This window comes from Triturus cristatus, chromosome 4_1, assembly GCF_964204655.1.
Source record: "Triturus cristatus chromosome 4_1, aTriCri1.1, whole genome shotgun sequence".
Lineage (NCBI taxonomy): Eukaryota > Metazoa > Chordata > Amphibia > Caudata > Salamandridae > Triturus > Triturus cristatus.
The window spans coordinates 296,216,960-296,238,508 of record NC_140585.1 but is presented as its reverse complement, the minus strand read 5'-3'; the positions used below and the strand labels follow the sequence as shown (position 1 = coordinate 296,238,508).

At 42.9% G+C, this 21,549-nt stretch overlaps 1 protein-coding gene across 27 annotated transcripts in view; it reads right to left on the bottom strand.

Moving 5' to 3' along the window:
* The window catches only part of MICAL3 (microtubule associated monooxygenase, calponin and LIM domain containing 3), a 1,875,796-nt gene that overhangs the window by 1,726,820 nt on the left and 127,427 nt on the right, over positions 1-21,549 (bottom strand). For 25 of the 27 annotated variants that reach the window (XM_085652129.1, XM_085652139.1, XM_085652136.1 and 22 more), the window contains exon 2: positions 2,617-2,986. The exons of the other annotated variants lie outside the window; for them this stretch is intronic. The gene's annotated coding sequence lies outside the window, so the exon portion shown is untranslated. The remainder of the gene's footprint in view (positions 1-2,616; positions 2,987-21,549) is intronic. 27 annotated transcript variants of the gene reach the window in all.

Genomic DNA, 21,549 nt, shown 5'->3' with positions numbered 1-21,549 from the left:
ATAATTTTAATACTTTTATTCTCCATACCTCTTCACGTCTTCTCCTCGATCTTCTTTGATTACATCCTACGTCGTAAAGAGGAAGCGTCATTCCGCTCCCTCTAAAACGACGCCGATTGTCACCACTTTCCTTCGTTTTTCCATTTTGGGGGGGGGGGGGGGGAAGACCACCCAAGCCCCCTTTTTCTTTCCGCATGCATTTTTTGAAGGATATGCATGTGGGGAACAGGTGTAAGTCACACAATATTGACAGTCCCGGTTTGTAGGAGACAAGTGTCAAATACACCTGACGGCCCATGGGCATAGGAAATGGGCCACAGGTATATTACCAACAGTTCTTGTACATAGAAGATGAGTAAGAGAGACACCTGGCTGACATCCCCTGCACCCTAGAGAGTGCCGGCCGATTTAGAGAGAGGTGTATCACATAGTAAAACCACACATTGTTATAGTGGAATTAGGAATTCAGAGAAGAAGCCTTTCCTTAGCAGGTCTCAGTTTGATTGCCTACAAGTAATGTTCTGATTCCAAACCTAAACAAGCATTTGCAATGCAATAGGTCACACATTTACAAGAGTTTGAGCTACTGGCATTGTAAATGACAATGCCTTTTTTTTACGTCTTGTTTTTAAAACAGATAAAAGGTTATTGTCATTTATAATGCCAATAGCTTAAACTCTCGCAAATGCGAGATCAAATGCATTGCAAATGCAGTGCTCATGCTAGAAAAAAAATATTAAAAAGCGTTAGGAGAAAGCATGACCTGCCTCCAACAGCAGACAGGACAAATCTATTTGAGAAAATAGTGCTTGGAGTCTGTAATTAAAGCCTACCGAGTAACAACACACGTAACAGGAGGTGTCGCAATGGGAGGTTACAAAATGAGACAAGGCGGTACTAAGGCGGGACTATTAGGCCTATTGACCAATGAACAGCCACAGTTTACAGTGGACAATGACACTAGCCAATTAAAAATATGGGCCGAGAGTGGGCGAAGCTTCAAGTCCCTACCTGATTACAGCATGCCTCGCAGAGCAGCACATGCGCTTCCCGGGCTCGACTTAACAAGTAATGCCAAACTCAGTTTCACTGAACAATGCTAAAGAAGTGGTGTGCTTGGCTCTAATGGTGCAGTACTGTAAGGAATTAGAGTGATTTATGAACCAGTCATTCTCAGGAAGTGTCAAAAAATTTGGAACTGCTGCACTCTGGCCCTCCGTATGACCACAAGCCATCAATTCTACCTTCAAAAAAGTTCTCAAAGCTCTCCTCGTTCAAAAACTCTTGGCTTGAAATCTTTTATTCCCATTTGCTCCCGAATTTTAACTATGTTGTATCTCAAATGATTGTCCTGCATTGATTGTTGGTGAAACTGTACTCGTGTATAGCTTATCTTCCACTTACTCTCCGCGCTTAATTCTTCCCAGGTTGTATCTCCATTATACCCCTGCTGTAATAATTTGGTAACTGTGTTCTTGGACAGCATTCCGCTGCCTCTGGGCCAGGTCTGCGCCGCATCAAATCACGAAAATAAATACTTCCATAAATAAATAGAGGTGCGACTCATCGCACTAGATCACTGCTGCTAGACAGATGAATCCTACTGTTGAGTATCGCTGGCTGTCCCCTGACGCCTTATACCCAGGGCTACAGGAATTATGTGGCAATGAGGGATAACATTATGTAGCTGTGCTGACAAACGTACGGGGTAAGGCAAAGCAAATTATGCAGCAAGGGGGAGGCAAAGTATGCAGCAGATCACATGTACATTATAAAACCCATCTTGGTACATTACAGAGCTATTCTGACATTTTAGCACACGTTGAACCGAATGGGACCCCATGCACTACATGACATACAGAGGCTTCTCAAGAAAGAAACGTACACACACTCAGCAGATTAATCATTGTCTCTTACGCGGAAACAAAACATTCCATTGTAATAACGCCGTGCTTTCTATCGCCAGCCAGTAGCTCTGCCGGCGCTCAGAGTCCGAGCCCTGCGCTCCTTGCACTCTACCTGCAGGTTCAATAGAAATACAAAACAGCATGCACCCAACGCATCAAACAGGCCTTGGCTATTAATGCTGGCCTTAGGACAACTTCAGCTCTCTGCAGTGTTGCGCTGCTGGGTGATGCCGGGCGTGTTTACTGCCGAGAGAGAGGAGGGTGGCCCTTCCACACCAATGAGGTCCTTCATTAGTCCACGAGGGCTGGACCCACGCCCGATTTTCATGATAGGTCTACATACATCGAGAAATCACATAGAAAATTTCCACATACCACCTGTGGCATGGAACTCGCCTCCCTGGACCAGCGATGGACCTCGTTGCTCTAAACAGACCTAAAACACGAACAGACTAGGTCTACAGATTAGCTATGATGATTGCAGAGGCAACATTTAAACCCAACAGTTGCATTGCAATCTAAAACAATAAACTACGCAGTTAAATCCCAAGATTGTATTCTGGAAAACTCAAAACGACAAGTCCCACAATGCACAGTAGTTGTGGCTAATAAATGCGGACTGGGCTCTGTTCCAGTGCCCAGTTGGCGGCCCTGCAGTTAGACACACCCTCTCGGAAAGCATATTCCCGTCTCACGCACAGGTACTCACCGCCAGCCACTCGCACACGGTCCTCGCGCACCTGTCAACACCAAATCCTCGGCAGCAGGCGGAGTCCCGGGGTTCAGCAGCCTCGAGGCGTGGCCGCCGGCCTCAGCGTCAAGAGCCCAGTCTCGGATCCCGGAAGTGTGCTTCGTGGCCAGCCCACCTCCATGGCCATGGCGGTCACCTCCTAAACAAGGGCCAGACTGGAGGACACAGGAGCCGTGAGAAGGACCAAGACAAGCCCCGCTCAGACTCAGCCTCGCCAGAAGATGCTCGCCGCCGTCTGACGTCCCGGGTGTGATGGAGCCGTCCGCCACGTCACTGTCTCCATAGCAACCCAGGATGAGGACCCATGCTCTCCTCCGGGACCAACAACCTGCGAGGAAATACCGAGAACAACGTGAGCAACTCCTAGGACCGGTGTTACTTTTTAAACAACAGTGTAGCCGTCTCTCATTGTATGCGTAGTCATCCTGAGTGACGTTTAACGAGACAGACTGCTCACCATATGCGGCGCAGACTACCACAACCACAGCACAGAATGTTTATGTTCATAAAAAACAATTACCCATGTATAGCAATATGTTTCATCACCTTGTGTTAAAGACGTTATATATATAACATTTATATACAACGCACACAAGAGAAGCCCAATGAAGGAATTCGCTAGGCACGAATAGAAATATAGCACAATGGTTTTAGTGTGTGTACCTCTGAAAGCCCAACCACTTCTAATTCACACAAAAATTGTAAACAAACTGCCTTTCAAAGAAAACCCACCACGCCTAGAAGCGTTTGAAAAGAAAAGATGACCATACAACGTATCACAACTGTGCACAATATACACATACCAAAGTGCACAACATAATAACACAAAGTATACCAGCGTAGCCCACCATAACACAACATATAACATTACACATAACTGTATATTATGTTGAAAACATCAGCAGATAGGAGAACACACCCTGGCAAGGAATATGACAACACATCACCCAGCACACCACGATGCAGTATAACATAACACATAGCAAAGTCCAGGATAAAATAAAACATAAAACAGCAAGGCCCAGCTGAGCATAACATAACAGGCCTTTAAACCCTGGGCTTTTCCAAGACCATTCCCCTTACGCCCAAAGGCGTGGGGATGGGGACACTTCCCCCATACAATGGAGTTCCTAAACTGGCAAAGGGTAATTTCTGCCGCCCGGAAACACTTCCGGCTAGAGCACTGAGCTGGAAGTGTTTGGTGGGCGACATAGCCAGTAGTCACCCATTACCAACAAACATTGGCAAAACCAATAAGTTTGGATTGCATTTGAAATCCTGCCTTAACGTTAAAAAAGTCCTACAATTAAAACATTGAAATAATTGCTTTATGTAGGATTCAGAGTATTTTTCAGATTTAAAAAAGTCCCTCAGCACTGCAATGCAAGCACTCCCTAGAAAGTAGAATGATGTACCAAACAGCCTATAGCATGAGATGGGGGGGAAGTACTTTTCTGTGTTGAAGCCAAATCCCACTCTATACATGTTTAAAAGAATTGGTAACAATAGCTCTCGCTGACACCTGAGCTATCAAGAACGACCTAAACATGGATGGGATCCACCCAGGATAAAGCCCATAGAGCTAATGCAGAGTTTGTCCAGGAAGGAGCATAATCCAGGTTCTTCCTCACGCACTCAGGGTTACCCTTCCTTTTTCAGCTAACCTGTCACGTTTACCGTCACTTCTGAGAACCTAGGAGCTGGCATGGAGCGGGATCTATAGATGGCCAGAAAAAGTAGTGTTTTTAGCAAAGGAACCTATTGTTAATGTAGACAAGAGAAAGACCCTTCTTTACATATCACTAAGTACACGCCATTGTGAGCACAATGAGCAACACCAGACTTCACTGTGCCACCCTCCCAAAATACCAACTAAACAGACTGCAGCCGCCACACACTACTGTAGTTAATGACGGCATGAATAAAGGAGACGATTGGACCTCCGTCTTTCGAAAACCCCGTTGGCTCTTCTTAAAAGCAGGAAAATAATTCAGAACCCTCTGCCTCACCTTCAAATACATATAACATAAGGTATATTTGTAGCGCGCACGTTCATCCAAGGCTCCCTACTCCTGAACAAGAACATGTAAAGTCGCGAGCTCTAGGCCCACATACTTTGTTGTGAATAAGTGTGACACAGACACAGGAGTATAGTGCTTAGAACTGTTCACGAGCATGTTCACTCAGGCTCTTTTATTGGCATGGTCACCTGACTGGTAATGCCCGGGTTGGATGGGTTTGGGGTGGGTGTAAAGACCAGCCCTCGTGGGTTGTGGCTGGTAAACCACTAGACTGTGTCCAGCAGGAAACAACACATGCTGACCATCGCTATGACCATTTCGGGGTCCACACTCCGCTATCTATATCCAAAAGTATCCACACCCATAGACGCCTCGCATCTTTTAGGGAAAGGTGTCACGTCATTGACAAGCTCACCTGTCACCTGTCAGATGGCCACTTTCACATCTGGAGAGAAAACTATATTCTAGGAGGAGGGGATGGGTATGAACTGTGAGGATGGGGCTGAGGTGTGGGGCTGACTCTCAGGCTATCAAAACAAGGTGATGTTCTGGGGGGGAGGGGGGGTGGGGGGGGGAAAGCTCTTCATTTTTTCCCCAGCTAAATCCATTTGTGATCCACCGTATTCTTTGCTCCGAGACACTGCTGTCATTTTCCTACAGTCATACATACCTTCAGAATATGAAATGTCACATGAGCTTTGACCCCGAGGAGATCTCGTGCACTTATATCGCCAAACCTTTGACCCAGACAGAATCACAGGAAATGTAGAGAAAAATAGAACAGCACGTTTAAAACAAGCATTGGGGATGCCAGTCGGTTTGGCCTAGGAAACCTGCATTTAAAAAAAAATGTATGTCGTTTTAGAAAATATATATAATTGTCGTTTAAATTTTAACATTAATAAAAATGCTGTGGTCGGAATAGGTTTACAATGAAAAAAATAAGTTAAAAAATGACTTGTCGAAAAAAACAAAGTGAAATGAGAGCATTCATTGGCCCACCACTTCTGGCTCTGACGTGGAACACTTTCTTAGGCGAATGTGCACAAGCAAAATGCCATAACCTATAGTGAAGCAAGCCATTTGCTGAAGTGGGCTGACCCACTGCCCCATGCTGTATGCTATGGCGGGCAGAGCAAAATGTGATTGACGCTAGAAAAGACCAATGGATGAAGAGGACCGACTTAAACCCCCTATCTGTATGTGTGTTTTTTAATATGTATTTAGTACCGTTGGATATAAACACGCTGTTGCTAGCTTTTGAAGGCTCTTAAAAATCAATTTGGCATTTTATGTACCTATTTATAACCCGTTTTTATATTATATTTTGTCTATTTTATAATATGACTGCTTACCCCGGTTGACGAATAATGGATATGGCTCTGCTCCCCCTAGACTCTTTAAATGTAATTACAACAATGCTGCTAGTACCAGAAGGCACCTGAAAATTATTTTGGCATGTTACGTATTTATTTAAAACTCATTTTATCACCCAAGATCTGTCTATTTTATAACATGGATTGTCTTTTCTTGCACACATGTAAAGGTTTTAAATAACCATATAAAGTAAAGATACACTCGCATTTTAATATGTATGTTTTGAACATGAGGGTAGCAAATCAGCTAAACCATCTCTAGGCCTGGCCTAAAAACAGGATCGAAATCTAACAAAAGCATCCACTAAAAAGTTGACATGGTTATTGCAGGCGGAGCACAGTAGCCCCCGTTGCATCTTCTGAGGACTGCCAAAGGACATCCGTGTTCTACGACGAGCTGCAACGGACTGGTTAACAAAGGCAATTAAAAGCCATGCCCATTGCCTGTTACCATCTTAAATAGCCAGCCTCACCCACCCGGCCATACCATAGCTGTACCACTCAGACTAGACTACTCTGGTAGGCCTTTCACAAATGTTATTATTCGCTTGTCCTTCACTGGGCACGAGACCTGACTCGGGCCAGATGTGTCAGTGGGTTATGCGCTGGTTGCAGTAGGCATCAGGCTATGGGGTGCCATTGAGCCCAGGCCCCATCAATTACTGAATGCGGCTTATTAAGTCTAGCTAACCTGGCAGAGTGGGCAGGCGATGGGGTCCCCATGTAGTCTGTGCCAGAAGAAGAAACGGTGGACAGGACTGCTCTGGCAGACCAAAGGTAACCCTTTCATTTCTGGATACACTTGCTGCGTTAGGAAAGAACTTGGAAAGGTATCTGGTGGATTAGCAAGTCAATGGGCTAGGAGATGCATATATGGTGAACGCCATCTCAATACCCTCAAACTCATAGAAAACAGCACCTCCGAATGTACCACGGAAGGGTCTATCCCCGAGTTATAAAATCCCATCACTTTGTGTCACTTAAAAGTTGAACTACCTATTAAAATGGTTGAATATGCATGTCTTTGCAATCGATAAACATTCTTTTCACATTTCTAAGTGGCAGTATATAACTTATTTGTTATTTTTTCTAAGTGCTCACACAATCAAGAGGCTGCTTCAGAGAACTAACCAATGGAAAACAGGAGATGCTCGAAGAACCCTGGGTAAAAGGCTGCATTCATGTCCCTAGTAACCTTTCTTTATCGTAGCAGAACTACATGCATTTGAAAGGATACCTCAACGCCAGGCATTCGATGCGATAAGCATGCAAACCACGGCGGCCCAAGAGTGCATTGTGTGTTGTACAGCACTCTTTGCATTTCTCAATAAATTGTTTTATTGCATGGCAGGCTTGATTGAATATTTATAAATGCAAGCACTATTTTCTTAATGCATCTTAATGTTCAAGCACTGCCTCTAACATTTTGCTGCGGTGTGCGGCCTGGCAAAAAACGTGAACACGAATCTGAGGCTCTTCGGGGTCTTGAACGCTGCGATACACCTCAGCATGACTTTGGGAGCAGTCATGGTCTGTCATAAAACACCCACGCTCCTGCCCAATGAGAGACCTTCAGCTCTTGTGCCCGGAGCATCAGCTACTGTGGTTAAACTGCCTTCCGCAGAGGAGCCGACCTGGCTGCTGCAGTCTGAAGATGGATGGTTGGAACAAAATCAATGGCCAGAAGTTCGTAGATTACGAATAGCAATTTCCTAATTGCAATTTACTGCAAATTGCAATTAGGAAATCGTAATTCCGACTATAGAAAACTCTTGAGTTTCATTAGCGATTTCTAATGGGTTGCAAATAGACCTACCTTATACATATTAATGAGGTAGGTAGCAATTTGCGACCCACTAGGTTTCGCTACCATCACACGGATGGTGGCCTGCTGGGGGTCCCTTCCTAAAAATATTGAAGTGCAAATTGCGATTCAGTAACAAGTTACTGAGTTGCATTTTGTATTTTATACATCAGAAAAAAACATTTTTCTGGAATCAAACAGCCCGATAATGTAAATGAGGTGGTTTGCGACCGGAAAAATGCTTTGTACATCTGACCCAAAGAGCCTTCCCTGGGACTTGAACACTCATACCTCCTGAGGTGATTTATATGAGTTGTCGGCCTTGTTCCATTATCCTGATGCAGCTAGACTCTCGTGAGCCGTCTTGATCGTCACTTGACTTCGGTTCCGGAATTAGAAATTGGAACCGTGGACTGCATTGCCAAAACCCTATGTATTGGGCTAAGTTGATTACCTATTATACGTTCATAGGACTGCATTGCAATATACTGGAGCAAGTCTTACTGTAATAATTCAGTCTGATCTTCATTCTATACCTGGTTATCCTACGTACTTATTGGGGTTAGTCTGTTCCTTGGAAGGTCAGCCACTTTCTGAACCGATCCATTGATGTTTGGATGACTGAAAAAGTATGGCGCCTTTTGGCATACATTGAAGTGCCTTGGTCCCCAGAATTTCTGTCCCGATCAGACCCCGATAACAATAGTGGGTTGAAACTTCATCGACAATTGATAAAGGATAGTCCGAAGAACACTAGAACACACTCTAGGACACTATGATTTGTTCAGAAACTTTAACGGACATCCTTTGAACTCCAATAACCAACCCCTTCTTCTAAAACCGTCCCTTTAGCTTTATTCACTTGTTGGTTATGGTTACTTCACTGGGGTCACATAAGTCAAGTGTTTCGTCTCTCCATAAGTATGTAAATAGTGTTAATATACAGTGGAGGTTATGAGTGTATAGTTTTTTAATAACATTTATAATTGCAAATAAAGAGCACTCGCTTCGGCTCAAGTAAGTGTTGAATATAATCTCTGTTGGACTGTTCTCTCCAGTCATATGTTTTTCTCTAGTCATAGATTAAATGGAACTTCAACTAATGATTTTTTTAACATATTGACTGTATCAATTGCTAACTGTGATTAAATTGCTGCAAGAAATAAGAAACTTGCGAAACTTAAAAATTCTGAATTAAATGAGTTCCTTGTGAACAATTGTGTTGAAGCTGGCATCTAGAATTGGCACAATTCCCTCTTCCCAATCCACAGTGGAAGGATTCAGAACCACAGGTAGTTTCTCCATGTCTGGATCTGCCTGCCCCAGATTGGGAAAAGGGAATAATGGAGGGGAAATCCCCCAGCAAACCAAATGTTCCACATTCCGGTCATCGAGGAATGCAAGGAAGGAGGAATTCTTGCGACAAACTCCTTTATCAAGCAATGGCCAAAGCAATTCACCTAATGGTAATTCTATTAAGTTAGTAACTACATTACATTTATTACAATGACCTGCCACTGACAGTGCTCTTCAAAGAAACTCTCTCAGCAGCGGCCATGTAGTGTGGTGTCTGCCTGCCAGGGAGACCCTGCAGGCAAACACTGCACAGAGACTTCCCTGCAGAAGTTGCTTTAACGTGCATTGTGTGGTTCCCAAGAAATGCATTCACCTTAACCCCTTCAGTGCCCCGCCCTTTCCCCCTCCTGTGCCGGGCCTTTTATTAGCAGGCGGGGTCCATGACGAGATAGTCTCGTCATGGGCACAGCGCAACCGTGCTCCATGACGAGACTATCTCGTCATGGGCATAGAAGAGGTTAATGCAACCAGCATTGGGACACATTCATTGACCCGCACCTCACACTTCTTCAAAAAGCAATTGTGTTTTTTAATTTATTTTCTCCAACCACAGATAATTACATCAGGTCCAATTCTGGTCAGCGGGTGGAAAACAATACGCAAAGAGCCTGCATTTTGGACAGGAAGTGTGCCCCTCTCTAGCTGTGTCCTGTGAGAGGCAATAAAGCACAGGTCAACAATGAAAACAACACAATGCCCCTTTCACAACAAGAACATGGGCAGACTGTTTACAGAAGATAGACATGTTTGGACAACCAATACCTCTTGTGGGATGGACAGGTGGATGGACTTTTGGCAGGAAAAGCAGAGAGGTAGACCGAGATGGGGCCAGCAGACTGATAAATACGGGACAGGTAGACATGTAGGCAAACGTCAGAAAGCTCAAGTTTAAGATTGGGGTCCTCCATTAAGAGCTATATTCAAACTCTATTTCATATTGTCACTGTTAAAGTATTAAAAACTGACTTGCATACAAAAGTAGAAAGAATTGTAAAAATTTAGTATTGCAGACAAAATGCAGAAAAAACAACAATTAAACATACAGACACAAGGCGGTCAGTGATAGCTCGTTTGTGCAGGCACATTGGCTCTATACGTTACTATTATTAATAATTTATATAACAAGCGACTACTTGGTGCGGAAAACATTTGCAAGATTAGTACTCTTCATGAGTCAGCGGCCAGAGCGGCTGACTCCAGAGCGAGAGGTTCACGGTTTGATCCCCCGCACCGGTGGCAGCTCAGTATTACGTGACTCTGGGCAATGGCTCACTTAATCTCCCCGACGGCCCTCAGCACCTTGAGACCCTTAGGGGTGATTAGTTTGCACTTTACAAATACTGGATTCATTTATTTATCACGTTACATCTGCAAGCCAGGACACACTCGTCCATCTTGCGGCTACTCCATCCCGGGAGAAAGGGTGTGGCACCTGAACAGCTGATGCTGGCGGTGGCCTACAGAGGCTTCAAGTGCGCCTTCTATCTTATCAATAACACGTACCCATACGCACCCGCTTTGCCCATACTGGGCTCACCAAGAGGGCGAGGTGGCATCACCAGAACGGATCTTTCAACCTGGTAGGAGACAGATCTGCAGACACTTGGTGACGTTTACCACGACGAACAGATAACGCCCTCTGATGCATTGGTGACAGAGGACGGCTTGCCACGAGGACACTTCCTGCTCCATACGGCCCTGATCATGATATTGTGGGGAGATATGTTGCAGGAGTCCACGACGCACCTCACTATTCAATACATTCACGTTATGGGCACAGGGAGACACTTTTAAGATGGTTTGCTGAATCCTTGCGAACATACGCAGCGCAGTGCCCGACGTCCCTCAGGCATCACTGGAACGCTGATCTTCATCGTCCTCGTACTGATAAAGATTGGGCAGGCATCTTGGAGGGGCCCGTACTCATACCTAGAAATGCCAGATTCTGCCTCATACAATAATACAAAATACATAGGGCGTACCTCACGCCAGAAAAAATAAATAGATATTTTCAACTAAATGACGCTCACTGCCCTAGATGCAATTTGATGAATGCAGACCTAATCCACATGTTGTGGAGCTGCACTGCCCTCCCTGCCTAATGGCTTGCAGTCACCCCTCACCTACAGGGTTGCACTGAACGTATGGTGGAAAACACATGGGAGTTGGGCCTCTTGGGCCTTTATCGCAGATCTAAAAAACACAGGCGTCTCGGTTCTAAGACCTAGGGCTACTTACTGCTAAGCGCTTGATTACTAGACAATGGAGACGTCCGGAGCCCCCACTGCTAGAAGCATGGTATCACTTGCTCACAAACTGGGCGCAAGCAGGGAGAGTGGCTTTGTGGCGTGAGGAGACCCTGAGACTGTGCAAAATCCCGATAGCAAGTGTGTGGGACGCAATATTCCCTGACCTCCGAGACACATGGCGGGAGCCTCGGGTGCCACGCTCGGACCCTGGTGAGACGTTGGAGGCAGCGGGCGTCGGCGCACGGTAGACACAGTCAAAAGAAACAAAAGCCAATCTAAAGACTGCCCCCCCCTCACCCCCCCCAGATCCCAGTTCCCTTCACATATAAGCAGGTAGACTACCTAAGTGGGGTAGGGTGGATGCGGACAATGATGGGATAGTGGGTGGATGACAGAAACCAGAAATACCAGGGACCTTTGTTGGGCAAGTTCACACAGTTAACACCCCGCCATCTTTCCCTTCCACTCCCTCCTGATACTTATCCCTCTTCCCTCCCTCCCTACCTATCCAATTCCATTCATCCCTAGTATGCCTTATATAAACGCGCTGAATGCCAACACAGATAGCAATAGTAAGTCTCTATCTGCGCAGAGATAGCAGGCAATAGATGAGTTGTAGACACCCCAACAGTTCCGAACATGCTGAAGCTACATGTCTGTTGGTTATGTTGAAATCGCAATGGCTATGTACTCAAAAATGCCTTTAAAGATTGTACATACATATGTATTACCCTATGTAAACCTATAAAACAAATAAAGAAATTTAAACAAAACAAAAAAAAATATCAGTACTCCTCACGTTCGCCACATTGGAAGGACATGTCACTGAGGGACTCAAACTTACTCCAATTTACAGAGAAATCTCAGTAGTGGGTGCCTTTGATAGAGATCAGGGTGTGTACAATATTCCCACTACCACGGATAAAGTAATCTCACAGTTACACGCACATGCATACATCATACGCTAGGGCCCATTTCACTAACATACGCTCAAATACTCTACCAGCAACAAACCTGTGGAAGGAAAACACTCCTGAACACCCTGCATCTATATCGAGGTCGATAAGACCTAGTTTTTGTGACTGTCCCTAAGCATAACCTATACAATATATACAACAATAATCAATAATGCAAACCCAATAACTGACAAGAAAGAATATCCAACACCATGTTTAAAATTATATTGCTTTATCTAAAATTAGTCAAAGGAAATCAATCAGAGTAAATCATTTCTCATAGTTACCTATTCTAGCTAAATGTCAGAACGGGTCAGGACAAGTCTCTCGGTAAATGTCTCTCAAGACGAAGTCCCTTCAGCATCAATCCTCAGCAACGCAGATTCGATACGCGGCAAAGGCAAAATGGCAAGTGGCAAGAGACCCTCTCTAGGCTAACATCTTATAATACTCTGAACAATAGAAAGATACATTGAAAACATAGAAAAAGCTGTAATGTCCGCCGGACTTGCTGAGCAGAGCGAGAAGGAAAGGATGTAACATTGCTACATTTGAGAATCTCCGCTCAGGAAAAATACACATAGCGAAAACTACGGAACAGGAACCAAGAAAATAAAACATGTATCTCAATTATCCTGCTTCTCCTCGGCCATCGAGCCACAGTTCAGAGCTTCTCTCTAAGGCTCCTTTGTTTCCCAAGGCTGCCAAGGACACTTTCACTTCTCTTGGAGAACTCCCAAAAACTGCTGCCGTCCTTATGGAAAGTTTTTCGACAAGGACCATGGTCAGTTAGCTTCAGGACCATTTCCAGCAGGGGTCTCCCTCGTCTCAGCTTTCAAATTATAATCACAGTCAGGCTCACTTATTCAGCCTTCTTTCTCAGGCCAACATAGGCCTTAATAGACCATCTTAATTAAAAGAGACAAAAACAACGTTACTACAGCATAGTGATTAAACAGTGTTAACCCCACTAATACCCTTATGTGTATGCATTTATCTAGCACTTGCAACATGGAAAAGCATTAATTCAAAAGCGTTTTGTGCTCGAAAATAAACAGCACATAGCAACGTTTAAACATGAAAACACATTTTACACACGCGTTATTATCAGTCAGCACATTTAAGCACACTCACGTGTAACCCTTTCTTGTTAAGACAAACAGATTGATTAATATAAACACACTTGCACAAGACAAATAATTATTTATTAATTATTAATAAATCAGTACAACGAATAGACATGCCAGAGCTTCAAAAGCCCCAGAATTTTCAAACTGAAAACTCTGCTCCAGCAATCCCCCCTTTGGTGATTTTATCACCAAATAAACCCAAAAAAAAAATTAGTGAAAATTTAGTCCCATTTTAGGAGAAATCGGAAATGTCTTTTCCCCTATACACAACATTAAACACCAGTCACTCTTTCATCATCCCTTTTTGTCTCTAAGTAAACACTCTCCCTCAATTCTTCTAATTCAATTTCTTGAGGTTCTCTCTTCAACCTCTTGTTTTTCTTTTCTTTATTCAATTTCTTCCTCCCTCCCCTGTTTTTACAACACACACACACCAATCTCATTAACAATAAAGCCACAATTATACAAGACAAGGGAAACAATATTCTACCTATAATAGTACTACCTATCTTTGCAATAAAAACCTTAACAGCTATCATTTTATTAGCTATTTTAGTCCACAAACTCTCAGCTTCAAGTGGTACTAATTCTTCATGTAAATCAGTAATATTTTTGATATAGACCTTTAGGTCTCTGCTTTCGTCTGGAATGTAAGTGCAACAATGTTGAACTTTCAGCATTCCACAGACTCCACCCTCCTTGGCCAATAGAATATCAAGGGCAAGTCGATTTTGCATGGACATGGCACGTACGGCACTTAATTCCGTATTCACCAAAAGAAACCCTCCAGCGGTATTTGTCGATAAGCGATCAACCACTGTGGACAGTTTCCGAATTCCATAAGCATTCAAAGAAATTCCCACTGCTGGAATCAAAACCCCAAAAATATCACCCACTATTTCAGACCAAGTTTCTCTCTTAAAACGCATTAGTAAGTTAACATCTTCCACATCTGTTACTTTATCTATATGAAAAATCTTTGGAAAAACTAGGCCCACATAACACGTGCCATACCAATGGTCAGGCAACTTGTAATAAGCCTTATTCCCACAAACATAATATACTCCTGGAAAAATTGTATCTTCTCCACCTCTGAAACCCCAACCTGTTGCAATGAAGTATGTATCATGGCACTCACTAGTCCCGACAAAATATGTATCATATTGGGATTTCCTTCTTGTAATACAAAGTTTACCCTTCTGTGGTGCATCTAGAGCTAAAGTTGGACTAGCCCCATTCTTCAACTCTTTTCCCATCTCAATGTCCCAAATTGTCTCACTCACTTTATATTTCCCTGCTTTCTCATGCATGTTCAATCTCCTTTCTTCTACCATATCCAGGAAAGCTTTCTCCTCTCCTTTCAAACTGCAAGTTAAATTATTCTTAAAAATGTAATCTAATGTTAATCCTTTTTCTTCAATAAAAATCTCACCAAAAGTGTTAGCTTTTTTAGCTGGATTCAGCTCTTTGTTCATTGGCAAGTGCCCAAAAATACTATCTCTGTTAGACATCTTATAATCTACTTTCCCTAACAAATAAAAAACACTACTTAAAATACTACAGGAAATACCATATGTAGCTGGTAAATGATGATAAGTAACACCCTCTAAAACGGATGCAGGTAATTGCATACAGACGTAGCAATCCCTTACTTCCATTGTCTTCACATATTCATATAACAGTTTTGAAAAAACATTACTAGAAAAATTATTAATCGATCTATCTTTATGTGTGTAAGCATTACTAATTCTAATTGGAACTACTTTTTGTGAATTCTTCTCTACATTTGTCACATTCTCTGTATGCATCTCAAATTCTACTTTAAAAGTAACTAATAAAACTAAAACCCCCCATAGAAGCATTAATAATCCAGTACAGCAGCAGCACATCCTACACCACCTCTTAAGGAAGGCACATCTATTTCTATTATCCTCTATGTTAGCCATTAGTTCAGCCTCTACTACTCCACTACTGTTTGAACTTTTTCAATTTCTATCCTTCAGCAATTCTTCAGGTTTCAGTTTATCCAAATGATCTCTCCGTTCACTTGATCCAAGTGAATCCTTCTTTCACTCAGTTTGGATACTTGTCATTCTTCACTTCAATTTCTTCAACATCAAATTGTATCAGATCTCCAACATCAAAATCCTCAGTACTCGACTCTTCTCCAATGTCAGTCAAGAGTACTTTCAGAATTTCACCAGTATCTTCCTCAACCACTTCTCTCAAGATCTCTTCCGGATTATCTTGAGTCACTGCTTCTTCTTTTCCTCCTTCAGACAGTGCCACATAAGACCATTCCGGTGATCTGTACTTTTGGTTGGGTCTTCTTACTCTTTTTATTTCCACTGGTTCGTTTGACTCCTTTAATTCTTCTCCTTCAGCTTTTGAACTTTGACTCAAAACTTCATTCACTTGTTCAGCTTTCGATGTATTTGCTCTTATTATTTTGTATCTCAGCCTCTTAACTCTGTTGTTAGGCCAACGATCTCCTCTTAACACCTTTTTCGGCTTTATTTCTTTATTACTTCTTTCTCCGATCCAAGTTCTCTTTCTCAGAACTCGACCCTCTGTTTGTTCATCTTCATCATCTGTTTCAAGTGCCTCTTGTTTCCGTTTTCCAGCAGCTTTCTTCTTTTCCACAGATTTTTTCACCACTGTTTGAGACTTCCCTACTCCTGTCCCTCCTCGAATCTCCGACACGCAATCTTCTTGCTGTCTACTTGTCCCTTCACCTGACTCATCAAGAATGTTCCCTACACCTCCTCGGGGGTCTTCCGCAATCTGTCCATCTCTATCTTTTTCTGACCCTACTTCATCAAGTATAATCTCAAGTGGTTCTTCAATCTCCTCCTCTTCTGATTCAGGAGTAGTCTCTGTGTGATTTCTCTTTTCTTTTCTTTTTCCTTCGCTGCTGTTTGAAACTTCAGGCTCTCTTACAGAATTTGATCTCCTTTCTGATACTCGCAGTGGTTCATTCGAAGCTCTTCCTACTTCTTTCCCCACTGATTCTGTATCTTTGTCATCACTGGAATCTGACTCTTCAAAATACTCTTTACCAGTCCCTTCTTTTGGATTTGGAACTCTCAGAGTATGACTTGCATGTACCCAGTGCTTCACTCCAGCACAACTTTACTGCAGTCGTCGTAGTCAGAATAACTTGTCTTGGCCTTCCCCACTTTGGAATCAAGCAATTTCTTCTTCTGTGAACTTTTATCCTCACCCAGTCTCCTGGACTCAGATCATGGGCTTGCTTCTTCTCAAGTGTGGTAGCTTCTTCTCCAACCTGGTGAAACACAGAATGAACTGCGTCAGCCAGGCCTTTACAGTAATCCAAAATCATGTCATCAGTTATTGTCACCAACTTATTGACAGGCACGAATGCATGGCGCATAGCACGTCCCATGATTATCTCGTGCGGACTCAAACCAGTAGTTCTATCTGGAGTAGATCTCATTGTCATCAGAACTAGAGGCAAAACATCTGGCCATTTCATGCCAGTGGCAAAGCACATTTTTCCAATCCTATTATTGATTGTGCCATTAATCTGCTCAACCACACCAGAAGCCTCTGGTCGGTATGCACAATGTAGCTTCTGCTGGATTTTCAATGCTTCACAAATCAAACCCATAAGTTCATTTTGAAAGTGTCCACCTCTATCAGACTCAACTGTTACTGGAAACCCGTACCTGGGAATCAACTCCCTTAACAGTAACTTTGCCACTGTTAATCCATCATTTCTTCTAGTCGGGTAAGCTTCCACCCACCTTGAAAACAAACAGACTACCACTAGAACATACCTAAGTCTGTTTACTTGGGGCATTTCAATGAAATCAATCTGCATTCTTGTAAAAGGACCTCCTTCTCTGCCTATTGTTCCCAGACTCACCACTGTCTTTTTCCCAGTGTTAAATTGCTGACAAACTAAACACCTCTGACAGATACTTTCTGCAATTGTCCTGAACTTTGCATTGTACCAGATCTGCTTGAATGACCTAACCATCGCGTCCCTTCCCAAATGTCCCTGGCCATGATACATCCTTGCCATTGACGACAAGATGGAATTGGGCATCACTGGTCTGCCATCTCTGTAGACCCAAACATGGTCTGTTTCTCTTGGAGCACATCCTGCCTTAATCCAATCCTTTTTCTCTTCCTCTCCTGCCTCATCTTGCAACTGTTTCACTTCATCCCAGGTTTCTAAGACATTGGTAAACATCACAGAGAGAAAAGACATTTCCCCTTCTCTGTCCCTGTTGATGGACTGATTCGTCTTGGCACAGTATTGCGCAACATCGTTGGCATATCTGTTTCCGACCGTTATAAAATCCTCCCGTAGTCCATGGGCAGCACATTTTACAACTGCTAACTCTTTAGGCAGCTGTATCGCCTCAAGCAATTTACCAATCATTTCAGCATTCTTTATTGGAGTTCCACTCGATTTCAAGAAACCTCTTTGTAGCCAAAGTTGGCCAAAATCATGCACCACTCCAAATCCATACTGACTATCAGTCAACACAGTCGTCCTCAAATCTTTCCCAATTTCGCAAGCTTTTGTCAATGCTATTAATTCAGCAACTTGCGCAGATTTCACTCCTTTCAATGGTGATGCTTCCATGACCTCTGAAACTTTGCATACCGCATATGCTGCACATAGCACACCATCATCATTCCTCAGGCATGATCCATCCACAAACAACACATGATCACTCTCATTCAAGGGTAGATCTCTTATGTCTGGTCTTGGTTTTGTACAATACTCAAGCACATCCAAACAATCATGATCATCTTCCATTTTCACACCCACATTTTCAATGTCTGGCAAAAGTGTCGCTGGATTCACATTCACACATCTCTCAAGAGTCACATTTGATGCTCCCAGAATCACTTTTTCATATTTGGTCAATCGACTGTGTGACATGTACTGAGTTCTGCTTCTTGTCAAAAGAATTGCCACATTGTGAGGTACGAATACCCTTACAGGATATCCCATTATGATTCCTTCACTTTGTTCCAGACTCCTGCATGTTGCAGCCACAGATTTCAGACAACCTGGTAAACCCACAGCTACAGGGTCAAGTGTCGATGAGAAGTACGCAATAGGCCTTCTCAGTAATCCATGTTTCTGAATTAACACTGAAAGTGCACATCCATTCCTTTCACTGCAGTACAGCTCAAATTCTTTCTCATAGTCAGGCATACCCAAAGCTGGAGCCTCACACATTTTACTTTTGAGCTCTTCAAATGCTGCCATTTGTTCTGCATCTAGATCCAATGGATCTGTCATTTCACTTTTTGTCAGTTTAATCAGTGGCTTTGCTATTAGGGAAAAATTAATTATCCACTGACGACAATAACCCACCATACCCAGGAACATTCTCACTTCTCTCTGGGTCTTTGGAGCTTTCATTTCTCTGATTATTCTGATCCTGTCAGTAGTCACTTTTCTCAGACCCTTTTCAATATTGTGTCCAAGATAATGCACCTCTTTCTTGCAAAATTGAAATTTGGCTGGAGATACCTTTAACCCTCCATCCGCCAGATGATTCAGTAAAGCTATGGTATCTACTTCACAAGCTTCACGTGTTTTTGATGCCACCAGTAAGTCATCAATGTACTGCACTAGCACTGAACTCTCGGGCATGATCAAACTCTCCAACGATTTTTTCAATAACTGATTGAATATCGAAGGACTCTCCGTATACCCCTGTGGGATTCGACACCATGCTAAGATACGCTGGCCAAACCTAAATGCAAAAATCGGCTGGCTGTCATGATGCAATGGAATTGAAAAGAACGCATGACACAAATCAATCACTGTATACCACTCAGCATCATGTGGAATTTGATAGAGGATCACTGATGGGTTTGGCACAATAGGACAACATGCCACCACAATTTGATTAACTTTTCTCAAATCCTGTACGATCCTAAATTTCCCATTGGGCTTTTTTAGTCCCATTATCGGTGAATTACACGGACTACTCAGTAGTTCTCTCAGGACTCCTTGCTGAATCATTTTCTCAATTATACGAGTTATCTCTTCAATTATTTCTGGTGTCATTTTGTATTGAGGAATGTTAGGATATGTGATTCCCTCTTTTACTGCAATTTTCACTGGATCTACATTATTCATCAATCCCACATCCTCTCCAGTAAAATCCCAAACTGTCCTTTTCACTGTGTCTCTCAGCTCTTGAGGCAAATCCTCTGGATTAAACACAGCAAATGCACCAATTAACTCACTTTCTCTATTTTCTAGAGTCACTCGGTACAAAGCATCTTCATCTGGTGTCTCAAAGGCTATTCCATCCGGTGTACAAAAAATTGTGCAGTTCATCTTGCACAACAAGTCCCTACCCAATAGGTTCACTGGACTCGTGTCACAGACAATGAATCTATGCATGTCTGAAAATTTCCCTATCTGTACTCTTACAGGTTCAGTAAGACGTGTTTTGATTTGTGTATTGGCTACACCAACTACTTGGATTGCTTCATCCGAGAGAGGAAGATTTCTAACATCTGTTGACCTGACAGTTGATCTTGTCGCACCTGTGTCTACCAAAAAAGTAACACTCTCCTCATTTATTTTCCCATCCACAAATGGTCCTGCCTGGTCTATTTCTAGAGTTGCACCAAGTATGCACTCTTCTTCCTCTCCTCGGCACCGTCAATAATCACCCTCAGACTCACTCCCTTCACTCTTTAACAAGTACTGCTGTACTTTGTTAGAACGTCTTGGTTTGTTTACCTGCTCATCATTGTAGAATCCTGAATCCTGATTATACTTTTGTAACCCCCTATTCTGCGGCAAGGGCGGTTTTGGCTCTTGACTCTGCTGTCTCACAACTTTGTTGTTGCTGTTGTTGATTATTTCCTTCATTCTGGTTCTGCACCTGTTGATTTAAAGGTTTACTCTCATTACTCACTAATGGTGGATTAGGACACTCCGATCTCCAATGCCCCAATTGGCCACAGTTGTGACAAGGGAACTTTTTCTTTGCTTCCTCAAGACTCCCTTTTCCTTTTCCTGCATATCTTGGTCTATTCCCTGCATTATTTCCTGGATTATTCGCTTGTTCCACTAACTGTGCTTCTTGTCTCTCCGCAACTTTCACTTGTGCCCACATTGCTTTCTCTTTCAGCTTTCTTTGTTTTGCTTCAATTTCATCACTGAAGTATTTTGCATGTCTCAGGATCTCATCTACTTTCTTACTCTGCCAATCCACTGTGTGCTCACGAATTCTCTCACCAATTTCAGGTCTAAGGCCATATACAAATCTGTATACAAAGTGACTCAAATCTTTGTCACCCAGGTGTTCATCTCCACTGAATTGTTTAAATGCCAGTATCAGCCTCTCGTAAAAAGCATGAACTGATTCTTTCGCTTCCTGTTGTGTTCGATCTATCTTTACCCAGTCTGTCTCTTTTGCAGGTACTTTACTCTTCAGGTATACCATCACCTGATCATACTTCCTCATTACCTCTGGATCTGGTGCCCCTGTTCTTGGGTCTCTTGGATATTCCTCAGTAGGCCAACTCACAACTATTTTACACTCAGTCCACAAGTCTGCTGGAACAATTATATCAAACAGACTATTCAGGTCAACCCACAGCACTTTTGACAATTTCACAAACCTATCTACCTGCCTATACCACTCGACGGGCTTTTCTCTCAATCGAGGGAAATCATTCGTAAATGATAAAATATCCTGTCTGGTCCATGGAACATGTACATATCCTCCTTCAGGTATTTCTCTCATAGGATAATTATCCACTAGTTTCTCCTTTTCTCTCACTGGAAATGCTGAATAAGTTGTTCTATCTTCAGTTTCATCTCTTTTCTATACCACCTATCCTTCCACTTTTCAACATCACCCCATCTTCGCAATAATGCTACCATTTCTTTAATCTGTCCTGTTCTACCAGTAGCATTCAAATTTTCAATATCCTTTTCTGTAAAATCCATCCTGTAAGTTCTCTGTAAAGCTTTTACTTT